This window comes from Humulus lupulus, chromosome 6, assembly GCF_963169125.1.
Source record: "Humulus lupulus chromosome 6, drHumLupu1.1, whole genome shotgun sequence".
Lineage (NCBI taxonomy): Eukaryota > Viridiplantae > Streptophyta > Magnoliopsida > Rosales > Cannabaceae > Humulus > Humulus lupulus.
The window spans coordinates 196,059,506-196,077,694 of NC_084798.1; positions in this window are offsets into that span (position 1 = coordinate 196,059,506).

The following is an 18,189-nucleotide window of genomic DNA, read 5'->3' on the forward strand; positions in this document are numbered from 1 at the left end:
CGAACATTGGGACTCTCGGGGCTAGCGTATCGGGGCAAGGTAACTCCCCTTTAATCTTGACTTATGCTCCCTAAGTCGGGGACTTAGCTAGGGATAGGCTAGTACTCCAAGGCCCCGCGTTCGGGGACGACGGGGAGACGAGACCTTCGTCTCCCGTCCCCGTAGGCTCGGAGGTCCTTATGTTCTTATCCGGGTTCCTTCAGTACGGGAATTTCCTAAACCCGGACGACATGGGGGATCGAGTCCATTCCTTCGCATTAGAGGAGTTGAGTCACGCCCGGGGCATAGATGAGGGTTCATCTCGGGTCATTATTAATTCTGATATTTATTTTTTTCTTTTTTGTTTGGTTTGCCATACTAATTCCCTTTTCTGTGCTTTTACAAGAGACTCCGGTATGTCTACTCCCGCCAGCAAAATGAGGCGGCTCCTCAAGGACAAGGCGGCCAGAAAAGTTGCCCAGAAGGCGAACGAGGCGACGGGCCCGGAGCCCAGCCTCAACAAGGAAGTGTCCGGGATAGAGCTTCATCCCGGTGGGGGGGCCCTTGTCGCGGTCCCCATTCAAGCTGTGGAGCTGGCTGCAGTCTCCGGCCCCGCCCAACACCCGGTGATTGACTTGGAGGCGGGTGCAGTGGCCAGCCGAAGCTCTGGGAAAAGGGGCCTGGATGCTGGCGCCGAGGAGGCTAACGCCGGGAAGAGGCCCCGGATGAGGTGGGTTGGCTCAGCCGACAAGTCGCACGGTGAGATTCAGCTCGCCGCGAAGGGGGTCCTCGCCCTGCTTGTTCTCCCCATACGTCTGACTCTTCTCGAGGAGGAGGAGTCCGCTGCGCGGGATGAGCAGTCCCAGCTGATCAACCGGACCTGGGAAAACGGTCGAGGCTGGAGGGACGAAACATACAGGGCCCTGACGATCCGCCGTCAGGTAGAATTCGCGGAGCGTCCGGCCGCGTTCAGCTCTCCTCAGCCGATCGTGGATCGGCCAGCCGCCGAGACGGGTTTCCGTCCTAAGCTCGGGTAGGACACGGCCCCCTTGGCGACTGACCTGCTGGACCAGGTGGGGAACACCATGTCCAATCTCCAGCTCAAACGGTACGCCACGATTGCCAACCCGGACGTGCTGTTCATCTCCTAGGCGCTCCGCCACCAGGCCACTGCGGTAAGTTCTACTTATCTTTTTCTTTCCCCTTCTTGTTGATAAGGTTGATCTGTTGATAAGGTAACTTTTCTTTGCTCCAAGTTGATCTGTTGTCCCATCGGAGTGCCGACCTGGTGGCCGAGTTGGCCGTGAAGATGGAGACGGCCAAGTTGGAGCTGGAGGCGGCTGTGAATTAGAGGGAGGCCGCCAAGGGGGCCCTTGGCCGGGAGATGGCCCGTGCCCGGGCAGATCGTGAGGAGTTCGACCGCGTCAAGGCCGGACTAGAAGAGGCTTTGTCTCGGAAGGGAAAGGAGGTCGGTGAGAGGGCAATACTCTTGGAGGCGGCCACGACTCAGTTCGTCCAGGACAAGGAGGAGATCCAAACCCTGAAGGCCCGGGTCTGCGAACTGGGCGATTCTCTTCTCGAGGAGAAGGCGACGCATGAAGCATCCTGCAGCGAGAAGGAGGAGGCAGAGGGCATGCTGGAGGTCAGCTTCGAGGAGGCCATTTACATGGCCTGGTGCAAGGACAAGAGTATGAACCTCCTGGTCTTCCCCGATCCGGAGTCAAAGCGGGCCGCGTTCGAGGCCAAGGAGAAGGAAGACGCGGAGCTCCTGGCGGATGAAGCCTAGGCCCGGATCCTGGCCTTGTCTTTTTTTTTTCTTTGTAATTTTGACTTGTTCGGACGCGTACGAGTTCAAAACACTGTTATTTTCTCCAGTTTTTATATATGTATTTCTTTCTGTTATTCCGAGTAGAAATTTCATTTTATTGCCGCGCCTAATTGATTATGAGGGTTTGATCCCGATTCCAACGACCTGGACTAGACCAACTGACTAGCTTGTCGAGTTTTCACATCTAACCGTCAAGTTTTTAATCCCGGCTCCAACGGCCAGGGCCAACGGGGCTGAGTTTATTTTAGAACCTTGTTCTCCCTTTATCAGTTGTAGGCCACGGCTTTGCCCTGGGGCATACCGGATGCTTCTCTCTCCCGGACATCACTCGTCCTGAGTGGGTCGAGCCTTGGGCTCGGTCCTTTATGATTTTATACCCCCGGACATCGTTCGTCTGGGGTGAGACTGGCCTTGGGCTCGATCCTCTTAACTTTATACCCCCGGACATCGTTCGTCCAGGGTGGGACCGGCCTTGGGCTCAGTCCTCTTAACTTTATTCCCCCAGACATCGTTCGTCTGGGGTGGGACCGGCCTTGGGCTCGGTCCTCTTCAATTTTATACCCCCGGACATCGCTCGTCTGGGGTGGGACCGGCCTTGGGCTCGGTCCTCTTCAATTTTATAGCCCTGGACATCGCTCGTCCGGGGTGGGACTGGCCTTGGGCTCGGTCCCTTGAACTTTATACCCCCGGACATCGCTCGTTTGGGGTGGGATCGGCCTTGGGCTCGGTCCTCTTCAATTTTATACCCCCGGACATCGCTCGTTCGAGGTGGGACCGGTCGTGGGCTCGGTCCCCTTAACTTTATACCCCCAGACATCGTTCGTTCAGGGTGGGATCGGCCTTGGGCTCGGTCCTCTTTAATTTTATTCCCCCGGATGTTGCTCGTCCGGGGTGGGACTGGCCTTGGGCTCGGTCCTCTTAACTTTATACCCCCGGACATCATTCGTCCGGGGTGGGACCGGCCTTGGGCTTGGTCCTCTTCAATTTTATACCCCCGGACATCGCTCGTCCGGGGTGGGACCGGCCTTGGGCTTGGTCCTCTTAACTTTATTCCCCCAGACATCGTTCGTCCAGGGTGGGACCGGCCTTGGGCTCGGTCCTCTTCAATTTTATACCCCCAGACATCGCTCATCCGGGGTGGGACCGGCCTTGGGCTCGGTCCTCTTAACTTTATACCCCCGGACATCGTTCGTCCGGGGTGGGACCGACCTTGGGTTCGGTCCCACGGGGTTCGTATCACCCGGACCTCGTTGGTCCGAACCGGGACTAGTCTAAGCTTGCGCCCCGCCGGGTATTTGCTTATACCCAAGATACCCCCCGCAGGTGAGCGGAGACTGGTCTGGGGTCACTCGGGAAAGATTCTCATTGTTTTATAATATTTCTTTATGACATTTTGTACACGCCATTTTTATTATTAAAAAGGGGTCGCCCTGAGGCGTACATCGTTTGCAATGGATATATTAAATTGGAACACGCTCTCCCGAATACTGATAGTATTTACGGAGATGCTCCGCATTCCAAGCTCGCGGGACTTCTGAGCCATCAAGCCGCTTTAAGCGGTATGTCCCGGGGCACACTTCGTGTTGGATCTCATACGGCCCCTCCCAATTTGGGCCCAGAACCCCCACTCCTGGATCTTGAGTAGCAGGGAAGACTCTCCGCAAGACTAAGTCGCCGGCTCCGAACTTTAAGCTCTTGACTTTCGAGTTGAAGTGCCGCGCGATCTTGCCTTGGTACATCTTCAGCTGTATCTGCGATTCCTCCCGGATCTCCTCGATGAGATCTAGTGATTCTTGGAGTAAGGCGTGGTTCTGGGCGCGGTCATACGTGTCTCGTCGGTGAGACGGGATGGTCGTTTCGATGGGGATGATGGCTTCGCATCCATAGACCATGGAGTAAGGAGTGTGGCCGGTTGATGTCCTCTCGGTCGTCCGGTAAGCCCACAGTACGCGGGGCAGTTCCTCAGGCCATTTGCTCTTGCAGGCCTGGAGCTTTTTCTTCAGCGTCCCTTTTAGGATTTTGTTCACAGCTTCTGCCTGCCCGTTTTCTTGGGGCCTAGCGACCGCGGAGAAGCTCTTGACGATACCGTGTCTTTCGCAAAAATCTGTGAAGTGGGCGTTGTCGAACTGCTTCCTGTTGTCAGATACAATTTTGTAGGGGAGGCCATAATGACACACTATGTTGTTGATGAAGAAATCCAATGCCTTCTTGGAAGTGATGGTGTTCATGGGCTCCACCTCAACCCACTTGGTGTAGTAGTCCACGGCCACGATGGCATATTTCACCCCTCCCTTCCCGGTTGGGAGCGATCCTACAAGATCGATCCCCCACACCGCAAAGGGCCAGGGGCTAGTCATCAAGGTTATTTCTGTCGGGGGGGCCCACGGAACCTTTGCGTACCTCTGGCACTGTTCACACTTGCAGACGTAATCGATACAATCTTTCTTCATGGTCGCCCAGGAGTATCCTTGGTGCAGGATCTTCTTGGATAAACTGGGCCCGGCTGTGTGATCTCCGCAAAAGCCTTCGTGCACTTCATGCATGATGGTGCTTAGCTCAGTCCCGGACACACACCTGAGGTAAGGCATGGAAAAACCCCAACGATATAGTTTTTCATCCATCATGACATATCGGTGGACTTGGTATTGGAGCTTCCTGGCTGCGGCCTTGTCGGCTGGTACCTCCCCGGTTGTCAGATAGCGGATAAGCGGTCCCATCCAAGACGCGGAGTGGTCGACGGCGTGGACCACGGGGGCTCTGATGCTTGGGACGGGGAGATGATTAACGGGGACTTGCCCGGCCAGTCCTGCTTCGGCGTCGGTGGCCAGCTTTGCTAGTGTGTCCGCGAAGACATTTTGCTCTCTGGGGATCTGGCGGATTGAGTGCTTGGCGAACGCCTACAGCATCTCCCTCGTCTGGGTCACATAAGCCTCCATTCTCTCTCCTTTAGTTTGATATTCCCCCGAGATCTGCCGGAAAACTCCCTGGGAATCGCTGTAGATTTCCAAATTTACTGCTCCTACCTCCTGGGCCAAACGCAGCCCGGCTAGGACAGCGTCGTGCTCCGCTTCGTTGTTTGATGCCTTGAACTGGAAACGAAGGGCGTTTTGTAACTGGTGTCCCTGTGGTGACACCAAGATGATCCCGGCCCCGGCTCTGTTCTCATTCGAGGCCCCGTCCACGAAGACCTTCCAGACGGACGTCGCGGGGACCTCGGGATCATTGTCTTCCTGAGACATCCCGGAACACTCAACGATGAAATCGGCCAGGGCTTGCCCCTTGATGGACACTCTAGGGATGTAGGATATATCGAACTGACTTAGCTCCATGGCCCACTTCAGGAGTCTTCCCGATCACTCGGGCTTTTGTAACACTTGCCGCAGGGGGTGGTTGGTCAGGACCTTTATGGCGTGGGCCTAGCAGTAAAGCCGGAGCTTCCGGGATGCCATCAGCAAGCAAAAGGTCAGCTTCTCAATCAATGGATACCGAGACTCAGCATCCAACAATCACTTACTTACATAATACACAGGGAGCTGCGTCCTCTCCTCTTCCCGTACCAACGCTGCACTGATCGCGTGCTCTGTCACTGCTAGATAGAGGTACAGAGGTTCCCCATCCACCGGTTTCGCCAGGATCGAAGCTTGGGCCAGGTGTTCTTTTAGTTTACGAAAAACTTCTTCACACTTAACTGACCATTCGAAACTCCGGCTTCGCCAAAGGACATTGAAGAACGGAATGCATTTGTCCGTGGCTTTGGAAATGAAACGGCTCAAGGCGGCTATCCGCCCTGTCAGGCTTTGTACGTCCTTATGCTTCCGAGGGGAGGCCATATCAATCAGTGCCTTGATCTTATCTGGATTGGCCTCTATTCCCCGGAAACTCACTATGAAGCCCTGGAACTTCCTGGATGCCACGCCAAAAGTGCACTTTTTGGGATTCAGCTTCATCCCGTACTTTCGAATGACTGCGAAAGCTTCAGCCAGGTTGTCCGCATGTTTCCTAGAAGTCTTGGACTTGATCAGCATGTCATCGATGTAGACTTCCATGTTTCGCCCTAGCTGGGCCCGGAACATCCGATTGACAAGCCTTTGATAGGTTGCCTCGGCGTTTTTCAGTCCGAAGGGCATGAATATGTAGCAGTATATCCCCTTATCGGTCTGGAAACTGGTGTGCTCCTGATCTGCCACATGCATAGAGATCTTATTGTAGCCAGAGTAAGCATCAATGAAGCTTAAGGTCTCGTACCCGGACGTAGCATCCACCATTTGGTCGATCCGAGGCAGCGGGAAACAGTCCTTCGGACAGGCTTTGTTGAGATCCATGAAGTCGATGCACATTCTCCATGTCCTGTTTGGTTTCGGCACCAAGACGGGATTGGCCAGCCACACGGGATACACAGCCTCGCGTATGAAGTTCATAGAAGACGGCTTCTCAACTTCCAGCTTAAGGGCCTCGGCCCTCTCCGTCCCCAAAGGCCTGCGTTTCTGGCAGACCGGTGTCGCGTTTGGGTCAATACTTAATGCATGGCAGATGATGTTGCGGTTGATCCCAGTCATGTCTGAGTGAGACCAGGCCAGGATATCCTAGTTTTCTTTGACTTGGGCGATGATGGCAGCCCGAACATCTGCCTGCAGACTTTTTCTGACTTGGATGATCCGGGTTAGATTGGTGTCGCTGATGCACACCTCCTCTATCTTGTCCATTGGTTCCAGGACGTGGTCGTCCCCTATCCTCAGGTCCAGGTCATCTTCTTCCCGGACGACCCTCTCAGTTGGCGGGGGAGGAATCGGGTCGACGAAGTCCTCAACAGGTTCTTCCCGGACCATATATATTGGCCGGGCCGACACGTGGTAGCACTTCCGGGCGCTCTTCTGGTCTCCCCGGACAGTCCCCACCCCTCCGTTGTCGCATGGGAACTTCATGCAAAGATGACGGATAGAGGTTATGGCTCTGAACTCGACCAATGCGGGCCGACCAAAGATGACATTGTAAGCGGTGGGGCAGTCCACCACTACAAAGGTGCAGAACTTGAACGAGTGCTGCAATTCACTTCCCAGCGTAACGAGCAGCTGGATCTTTCCCATGGGGAGAAGTGCGTCTCCATTGAAGCCGTAAATCTGGGTAGGGCATGATGCTAGATCCGCTTCAGTCAAGCCAATGGCGGTGAAAGCGGGTTTGAACAAGAGGTTGACGGAGCTCCCGTCATCCACCAACATGTAGGACACCAACTTATTGGCGATTTGAGCATCTATGACCAGCGAGTCGTGGTGCGGAAAATGGACATTACAGGCATCGTCCTCCGTGAAGGAGATGGGGAGGTTCATCAATTTAGGGCACTGAGCCGGGGCCTGGGCAAGGGCGCATACCTCCTGATCGTGTTCCAGCTCGCTTAGGTAGCGCTTTTGGTCGTTCCTGGACGGTCCTCCCAGGTGAGGTCCGCCCAAGATGGTGGCCACATGTCCGTCAACCCGAGGGGGTGCGGCCCCGGAGGGATAAGGCATGCCAGGGCTGAGAACCTGTGCGACGGGGGCCCCCTGAGGGGCCCGCGCCATGGGTCCCTGTGCATACCCTCCCTGAGGCGGGTAAGCCCGGGGCGTTCCCGGGACCGTGGGTTGTTCGGGGCCTGCTGACAGGCCCCGGACTCCCACAGGCATCCTAACCCACTGGTGGAGGTGCCCCAGCTTGATGAGATTTTTGATCTCATCCTTGAGCTGCCGGCATTCTTCGGTGGTGTGGCCCACATCCTTATGATAGGCGCACCTTTTGCTGGTATCCCTTGGATTTCTTCCCCCCTTGAATATGGGGATAGGCTTCCGGTAGTGAATTGCCCTTTCTGTGGCCAGGTAGATGCTCTCCCTGGTGTCCACCAGATTGGTGTATTCTGAATATTGGGGCTCGTAGCCCCTCTTTCCCTTCTTGACCGGCTCGGGCCGGTTCTGGCCTTTGCCAGATCACTTCCCCCGGGAGGGGTTCACGCTCGCTTTAGTCACTCCTGCCTGTGACTGCTGGGCCCTGGCAGGGGCGACGCTGTGCCCTGCCGGCGTGACTCCATACCCGGAGAAGTGGGTGGATTGGGCCGGGGCATACCCCGAAGTGGCAGGGCCATACACCATAGGGGTGTAGCAGATTCCAAGCGCAACGGCCGGTCCCGGAGCGACGGGGGGCGCGGCATAGGACTGCGCCGGGAACTGCGCCCTGTAACCCGGAACGCCTGGGCACTGGGCTGTGGAGCCGGAGGCCACCCTTAAGCCTGAATCTGAGCTTCTTCCCAGTTGATGAATCCTTGGGCCCTCCTGATGAATTCTTCCAGGGTAGCGGCCTTGCTATGCTGCATGTCATCCCAGAGGGGGACCCGGCCCGGATCCCGGACTACAGTGCCACTAGGCGCTGTCCGTCATCCACTTTCATCTTGGAGGCTTCTTTAGTGAAGCGCTAGATGTAGGCCCTCAAGGTCTCCGTGGGGAGCTGTTTGATATTTGTGAGGGCGCTGATCTGCATGTCCATCCTCATGGCGGCCACGAACTGCTTGCGAAACACTGACTGCAGCCCGGACTTGGATTGGATGGATCCCGACTTAAGTCTCTTCCACCACTCTTTGGCAGGACCACCCAAAGTGATTGAGAAACAGAGGCACTTGCCGTCATCATTGATGTGGGCCACTGTCATGAGCCGGTTGTATCGGGACAGATGGTCCCTAGGGTCGGTGTTTCCAGTATAGGCGGTGAGGCTTGGCATCTTGAACCCCTTGGGGAGTACAGCGTTCAGGATGTGCTTCGTGCAGGGCTCTTTATCCTCCTCATCGGATTTAGTGTCCGTGCCTTCCTGCTTGCGGACCAAGCGGTCCGTGACCTTTTTCAAAGCGGCCAGTTGCTCCATGAGCTGCCTGGCCGTGCCGTCTTCCAGGGGGATTCTTTCGTTGATGTTGTTCCTGAGGTCGCCACCTCGGGGGAGAATCTTTTCCTTACGGGCTCGCTCTCTCCGAGCGTTCAGTCCGTCGCGTAGGTCTATCCGGGACATATCGTCCCCTGAACTGAGGGCATGATGCTCCTCGCTGCGAGGTCGCTCCCGACGGTTCTTGTTAACCGAGGCACTTGAGTGCAAAGATCTTTCTCGCCCGTCTCACCCTGGGGCGTGCCGGGGCTGTGCGTTTCGTGGCCACATCCCCTGCGGATCGATCAGGTGGCCTCGTCCTGGGACGGGGCGCACCTTCTCTTTCCTAGGGAGCGGTCGGGAACGGGTCCCAGCCTTCGCAACGGGGGTGGTATTTTCTCGGGTCTTCCCACCGGCCTTCTTTTTCTCCTTGTCCGGGTTTCCTGGGGCTGGCTCAGGAAACTGTTCCGGGGGAGGGGCCTGCCTTGCTTCTTCGGGGGCCCCGACTTGGGCTTGCGGAGCGGGCTGTTGCGCTCTCGGGAGTGGGCTAGTTGTAGGATTGGTTGCCGGACCCTGCGCGGCTATGAACGCCTGCAGGGCTTGGAGGGACTCTTGCATCCGTCGATGCGCCTCCGCTTGCTCAGCGATCCTGGCCTCCTGATCCAGGACTTGCTGCCTCAGTCTGGTCAACTCCAGGTCCTGCTGGTTGGGCTATCCTTCGGGGATCTCAGGATCCGCAGCTTCGTTGTGGTACTCCCCCTCATTTTCCTCTTCGTAATATTCCTACTCATTCTTTTTTCCGTATTCTGTCCCACCCTCATAGTCTTGTGACTCGTCATGGTGAGATGTTTGAGGAGTGTTCTCAGGCGGATTCTGAGGAAGATGCTGGGAAGGCAACGGATCTTCATTGCCCTGCTCTGGATTACTAGGGTCGAACGTGGTGTGTCGTGTGTTCACCATTGTAGTAAAGGCTTGGCGTTAGCACTAGCTTTCTTCAGCTCTCAATGAAAGCACCAAAATGTTTACCGAGATTTTCGGAAACCACGCTAATAGATATTAGCCAAGAATAAAGATATAGAATGTAGAAGATTAATACAGGAGTTTTACATGGTTGGGGCGTTAATAAGCCTTAGTCCACAAGTCAGTTGTATTAGAGCTTGGAAAGTCTTTTAACAATGGAGTTTTCCTCTTTGTTTTGACAGAGTAACTGTATACCAGTCGAAAAAAGCCCCTTTTCCCAGTGTTCTATTGCCTGCATTTATAGGCTCATGGGAACACTGGGTCTGGGCCGGGTATGACCTGGGCCCATCAGAGATAGGGATACTCTTGGCTTCTCTGGTGGAAGCCCAATATAAAAGATAAAACATACATAAATTCAAGACTAATTGAGGCCCAATAAGGTGGTCCAAAAACTATATTTCGCCCGAAAAAACGGTGCTTTTGGCCTGGGCACTTCGAGTTACGAGGAAGATTCAGGGGACAAGATCAGTCAGAGTACTTGGCAGTGCAGATCTGAAACAGCGGCGTGCAATCCCGAGGTGGCCTTTTCCGCAGGTGAAAAGTAGGGACAACCCCCACGCGGAGTGGGGCGGCTTCAGGGTCCCGGACGCTTTTCCTTACCAACCAGGGACAACCTAATCCGGGTTTGTTTACCTTTGTCCCTCTTCGTTTACCGCAGGCCTAGACTGTTTACCAGTGTCCGGGACCGTTTACGATTACTTCAACGCGATCCTGAGCTCTGTACGTCTCCCGGACAATTGTCCTGGATCATCATCCCGGACACCGTCCGGGCCCTAGGATCGCACTAGGGCCGTGCCCCTTTGACATTCCTGTACCAAGCGGGCCTGGGTCGGGCCCAAATTCGAACGCCCAGTCCATGGGCCTCGACCGCCGTCCCAGGCCCACGTCAGGAAATGGGGATAACATCGACAATTACTCTCCTCAGTTATTTTATGAGCAGAGATTTTATCCATTTTGTTTTCTCTCTAAATATCCAAATTCTATATGTCAGAATCATATTGACTAAAAAATAAATTATTTTAATATTTAACATTAACATAAATTGACAAATATTTAAAAAAATAAAATAAAAAAACCCTAAAAAATGATTACAAATTGAATAGACAATTGCGTTTTTTTACGTGAGATGTGAAATGTTGGGAATACAAATTTCGCAAAATATTTATACATAATATTAAAAAATTAATAAACCCTAAAATAATATTTCATTTACTTTTTGTCAATCTCCTTCGTGTCCCAAGCCAATCTGTTGTGCTACCATCATCTGAGGCCCAACACCTCATAAATTAATTTGAGTTTGTAAATGAATTTGGATGGTTTGTTGAATAATTATAGGCTTCAATGCAATGCTTGATCTTGTGATATATTTTTTATATTTCAGTTGCATAAGTGAATTTCTAAATTAATATTTTTGTAACAATTGTTAATAAAAAAGTGTGTGGTCATAAAAAAATAATAAATACATAGACCACCCTCGATATATTATACGATTTATTTAATTTACAGGTTATTTTCAATTTCTTTTACAATACTTGTACTAATGTCATAGTTGGCACACATTATTTCTCCTCTCACACCATTTCAAAATAAACCCCTCTTAAAATTTACAAAAGAATAATATTATGTATAGTCAATGACGATAAACAATAGTATTTTATCTTTTATCTGTAGTTGTCATGCTTCATAGTAATTTTTTCTCCATAAGCAAGTTTTTATTTAGTTATTTTAATGATGTCAATGTATAAGGATAGTTATGTCAATTTACACATGGTTATCAGTGTAAATGGTTAGTTAAAAACCAGAGTTATTATTGAATGGTTTAGGCCTATTTTGGACCGTTACACCTATTTTAACAAAGGCCAGGTGTACCTGTTAGGGTTGGGTAGGTTGTCAATTAATTTGTGGGATAAAATATATAGATTTATCTTCATTCATGGTGGATGTTAACATATTTTGATATTGTACTCAACTCTTGTGAATCTGGTCTCAAAACTCCATTCCCAACCTTCATGAATTCATTGTGTAGACTACTTGTACTATCGAAGAGATTCGACAGTGGTGGTGGCTGGGTACAAAAATATTCTGTGGACAGCGGTGGTCGCCGAATACAAAAGCGCAGGCGCCGACCAGCTTCGAATCCAATCGTCGGCAAGCAGAAATTGCAGATCCGTTTAAAGGTGTATGTTCTTCAAATGAAATCACTTTCCATTTTTACTTCATCCATTATTTATTTACTTAATATCCATTCAACTTAGGGACAAAAAATTTTGTTTACAAATGTAGCTGGAGGAAAATTAGGGACCTGACAAACTGACCAAAACCATCCACTGTGTTATATATATATATATATAAAGCATATATCTTCTCCAAACTAATGCAACAAAGTTTAGGAAAACAGAGGGAGGGACACAAGGATGACATCCTCAAGTAAAAGCCATATGTCACAAATGACAACTTTACTGCACTCTTGAGGTGGGGGTTAGAAAATATGTTTAATTCGTCTTAGATTAGGGAATACATATTTGGCCATGTACGAATCACCAATTTATTTGCACTGTTTGTTGTACCATTAGCTTAATTTGTCTCATCGCATTTTGGATTAAAATTTTAACTGTCACTTCAATCTAGCTTAAATTTGGTAATCAAATTTATCAAAACACGGAACATGAAAAGAGGAATGACCATGTCCAATGAGCTAAAGATGAAACTGGCCTTCAAGCGTGTATGTAAGTTGGAGACCCCCATCTCCTCCTCCTCCAGCTCTGGCACCAAGGATTTCATGGTGGGGGGGTCCGACCACAACTCAGACATCATTGTACACCAAGGACATCATGGCATTCGTAGATAGAACAAATTAAGGAGAAGGAATTCAATGGACCACCTTTCATTTGAGGTACTCAATTTAAGTATATATAGCTCTAATTTCATATAGGCATGTTAGCTGTACAAACACTTGTTCCAACGTATTATTAAAAGTCATTCCTAGTCCTTACACCTCTCGTTTGGTTTTACATGTTTCTATTTTTATGCATACAACATAAAATTTGGCCATTTGTATTGGGAAGGTCGGTGTGGTTTATTTAAATTATCTTAAAATTGAAAATTTGTATTATTATGAGGAAAAAATTAATTAATATACCATGTCAGGAGAAAGAGATTGATATTGACGGGGTAGGAGATTGTGAACTAATCATCGAATGGTATGCTAAGCTCCCAAAATTTAGTAAAAGATAGAGTTAGAGTGACAGGATTACAACCTTTAGTGGACGGCATAAACCAATCAGAAATGGATGTTGCACTATTACAAGTACTTGCCGAGAAGTGGTGGGATACAACACATACGTTCATATTCGAGGAATTAGGAGAGATGACATTGACCCCCAAGGATTTTAGTTCAATTTTTGGAATACCAGTGCATGGTAACCCATTGAAAATGGATAGACGCATCCACAAAAAAATAGAACTACTAACAAAGTTAGTAGGACAACCATTAGCAACCATTGGCAGAAGAAGGGTGAAATTGAGTTGGCTATACAAAGCTTACCGCAATATGGAACTAAGAAATACTGAAGACCATGATATTTTAACTAGGGTCTTCATACTCGCACTACTTGGGTACACTTTGTTTGCACGTTCTAATAAGATGGTGCACTTGTACTACTTACTGTGTTTGGCTAGTATAGGAGATATAGGATCTTTCAATTGGGGGGGAGCTGCATTGGCTTTTATGTACCAGCAAATGGATGACTTATGTAGACACAACGCACACTGCATGGGAGGCCTTTGGAAAGCATGGGAGGTAATACAAAATCTTTATATGAGGCATGTTTGTGTTGCCATTTTTCTATTCATCATAGAATGTGTTATACCCAGATTTCGAGCTATGTTAAATATGACCTTGAAAGTTGGATTCGCAGTGAGTGGACTCATAAGGTTTAAAGTATGCTACAGGATTGAATATCGAGCCTTCAAGGCTCGATACGACCTCGAACGTGGTGACCTCGAAATATTCATGATCTCGAAAAGTAGCCTCCGAGATCGATCTATCATCAGGGATGATATCGGATCAAGGGTTCCGAGCCTGACACGCGTATGACCTCGGAGCCATGTGACCTCGGGAGATGTCATTAGCTCGAAAGCTGATGAGAAATATGAGGGACTAAGGCCTTAGAGAGACATGATTATGACTTTGAATATCCACAAGTGTTATCCACAAGAGACGCAGTCTGCATTTATTGTTGTAAATCCCATAATATCATGGGATATTATTTGGTTAGTTATACGCCCCCTGGTCTTCAGGGGACGTTTCCTTTTATATCTAATTATAGGCATTTAAAGCCATTTATTTTATTTACCCAAAAAGAGTAACTACCCAAAATATGTGGGATAGTATTCTGCAGCCTTCTCTATAAATAGAGAGGTCATGCACCATTGTAATGGACCGAAATTCTGAACCTTGAGAGAAAACTCTGAAGAATTCATCCTTGAAGAATTTTCAGAGATAATCTTAAATTTAATAACAGAGACTCGTGGACTAGGCAGATTTAACTGCTGAACCACGTAAAAATTGTGTGTTTGTATTGTCATATTTTAATCGGCCATTATCAGTTATTGTTTACGTGCTCTCCTTTCACTGTTGACGAAAAACGGCGTCAACAGTTTGGTGCTTTCATTGAGAGCCTTAAGCATTCATCACTGAGAAAATCATGGCCACAAACAATTAGAACACACCTGAGGAAAGTTACCCAAGACGTCCTGGAAAACAACCAATGGAGATCCCGGATGTTGAGGAGAGAAGTGGGTCCTCTGATTCCCGGGGACCACCCCCTCCACCAAGGGATGAGGATATGTACTACAATCCGGAGTGGTACGTTCCTATTGTGGAACTTGAAAACCAGCAACTGAAGCAGCTGTTGGCAGAGGCCAACAAACAAAATGAGGAGTTGAAAAGGATAGCCGCAGAGGCGCAGGTGGCTCAGCCCCCGCCTCCGCGTGAAAACCAAGTCCCTCCTCCAAGGGACGTGCATGTTCCTCCCCGGAGGCCCCACGGGCGTCCACGAAAGGATGCTGCCACAAGGAGGCCGACTCAACCTCCGGCACCAGCAGATCCATCCGCTCCACCTAGGCCCCAGAGGAGTACTCGGGCTCGGGCCCCGGCTAACCCTCCTGTGGAAGTGCCTGTGGGAGCTGAGAATAACCGAACCCCTGCAGAGGCTCGGACTCAGGTACCTAGGAGCGCACCGAATGCGACTGACCCATCTCGGGCAAATTCTAGACCCTCTAGGCCGCGACAAGGGTGGCAGCCACCGTCGCCTATACGGTTCCCTCCGTCACCCATAAGATATCCTTCGCCCCCCTGCAGGAACGCTCAACCCATTCGAGGTCAGGATGAAGGGCGTGCGGGGGAAAGACAAGAAAACAGGGAGACTTTCCAGGAGCGGAGAGGCGCCCTATCTGAGAGAAGTCAGACGTCTCGGTCTCGCACTGCGGAGATGAGGCGACGTGGGAAGAATCCATCGCGAAATAACCAAGCAACAAGTTTTACCAGTGAAGATTCCGGAGATACCAGGTCGGTCAGTAAGCATGACCGAGGTCGTAAGAATACTAGAAGTCGCAAGAATCGTCCCGACCTGCGAAATCACCTGAATCAGAGTCGGGGGAATGGAGATCAAACAAATCTGGATCTGAGGGATCGCTTGAATAGGCATAGAGATCCCTCACGGAGACGCGACCCTGGAATCACGATCAATGACAAACAATTCCAGACAGTACCTCCTACTGACCCAGTCCAAGAAAGAATCGATCAGCTCGAAATAGCCTTTAGGATTTTAAAGAATGAACGAGGAAATGGTTGATATGAGGACTCTGATGAGGAGCTCGAGCCGTTTTCTCCCCATATTTCCAACACTCAATTTCCTCAAGGGTTTCAAATTCCTCACGTCCCAACGTTTGAAGGAAAGACCGACCCGTGTAGTCACCTGAGCACGTTCAGCATTATCATGAGAGCCAGTAACGTGGGTTACGAGCTCAGGTGCATGTTGTTTCCAACATCATTGGCAGGACCTGCCAAAAGTTGGTTCAAAAAATATAAGAGACACTCAATAACCTCATGGGAGCAGTTTTCTAAAGACTTTAAGAACCAGTTCAGAGCAATGGTGGGGGTCAAACCAGAAGCATCCACCTTAACTAACGTCCGACAACAACCGGGCGAAACATTAAAAAGTTACCTAACAAGATTTAATCTGGAAGTAGCCTGAGCTCGGGACGTAGATGACAGTGGGCACCTAATGGCTATCCGAGCTGGTGTATTACCGGGAAGTGCCCTTTGGGACGACATGCAAGGGAAACCGGTAAGGTCAATAACCGAATTTAACAGACGAGTGCAGAGGTTTGTCAATGTAGAGGAAGCGAGGTCGACGCTCAAAGTGACTCCCCAGTCCGAAACTACAACGATAAACATCAACTCTGCCTCAACCTCGGCGGACCCAGCAGCTCCAAAGCCTGCCACGGAGAACCCCTCCAAGAGAAAAAAGAACGAAGGAAGTAACCCTGAAGCTAAGGGAGGAAAGAAAAAGAAAGGGGAGAGGTATTTCTCCGTGTATAGAGTATACACCGAGCTCAATGAGTCTCGGGAGAACATATACCTGGCTAATGAAAACCAGGTCCCCTTTAGGCGTCCGGACCCGATGAGAAATCAAAAATCCAAGAGGGATTCCAGTAAATATTGCCGGTTCCACAGAGACACCGGGCATACAACAGATGAATGTCGACAATTGAAGGACGAGATCGAAGGGTTGATCTCGAGAGGTTACTTCCGGTAATATGTCAAAAACCAGAGTACTGCTCAGACGGCTGCGAGCCAGAGAGTAGCCGCGCCTCCGACGACACAAAACAATAACTCCCAAACTCGGTAAGAGGATAGGCCCTCGCCGATAGATGGAGAGGATGTAATAACCATCTCGGGAGGGCCTCACCTCGCAGGAGGAGGCAGGAATGCCCAAAAGAGATATGTTAACGAGTTAAAGACAAGGGACGGGTCTCCTTATGAACCCGAGCCTAGGGCACCAAAAAGTCAGAGGATTGAAACACAACCAATAACCTTCACCGAGGAGGATGCCTCCCATGTCCAGTTCCATCATCATGATCCGCTGGTCATTACTCTTCAACTGGCCAATAAAAGGGTCCACCGAGTTCTCATAGATAATGGGAGCTCAGTCAACATCCTTTATAAAGCAACCCTCGAAAAGATGGGACTCTCCCTTCGCGACCTGAAAGCATGTGCAACTACTTTGTACGACTTTTCAGGAGAAGGAACTGCCTGCATGGGATCCATTGAGCTCCCCGTGACCTTGGGAGACTATCCAGTCTCGGTGACCAAGATAATGGAGTTCGTGGTTGTAGACTTACCATCTGCCTACAATGTGCTGCTCGGGAGACCCGCCCTGGTCGGGCTGGGGGCAGTTTCATCAGTAAGGCATCTGGCCCTTAAGTTCCCGACCCCCAGCGGGGTCGGGACATTGAAAGGAGACCAATTGGCAGGGAGGGAATGCTACAGCATCTCCTTGAGAGGAAAGAAACAGACGAGCACACAAGCACTCGTCATCGTACAAAACAAAGATGGAACGGTCTTAGAGATTGACGAAGAGATTGATCCGAGGATTGAGGAGAAAGTTGACCTCGAACCTTTAGAGGAGCTCGAAGAAATTCAGCTCGAGGAAGCTAATCCCTCGAAGAAGGTGAGGGTCGGAAAACACCTCCAAGACGAGGCAAAATAACAATTAATTTGTTTTTTGAAGAAAAACCAGGATGTCTTCGCGTGGTCCCACTCAGACATGGTGGGGATAAGCCCGAATGTAGCAAGCCACGCACTAAACATAGACATAAGCTTTCCTCCGAAGCAACAAAAGCGAAGACAGCTGGACGAAGACAGGAAGAAGGCGTTAAAGGAGGAGGTTGACAGGTTAAAGGCAAACCGATTCATTAGGGATGCTTTTTACCCTGACTGGGTAGCCAATCCGGTGTTGGTCCCAAAGCCCAATGGGACGTGGAGAACCTGTATTGACTACTCAGATCTCAACAAAGCTTGCCCAAAAGACTGTTTTCCGTTACCAAGGATTGACCAGCTCGTGGATGCCACGGCGGGGCACGGCCTGATGTCGTTCATGGATGCATATTCTGGATATAACCAGATTCCCATGCATGCCCCCGACCAAGAACATACGAGCTTCATCATGGATAAAGGGCTATACTGCTATAATGTCATACCATTCGGGCTCAAGAATGTTAGAGCCACATACCAGCGGCTCGTAAACATGATGTTTTCAGAACAAATAGGGAACAACATGGAGGTTTATGTTGATGACATGCTTGTAAAGTCTCAACTCAACAAGAACCATGTTGATGACCTCGAAGAGTGCTTTGGCGTGCTCAGGAAATACAACATGAAGCTAAATCCTCAGAAGTGCACTTTCGAGGTATCTTCAGGAAAATTT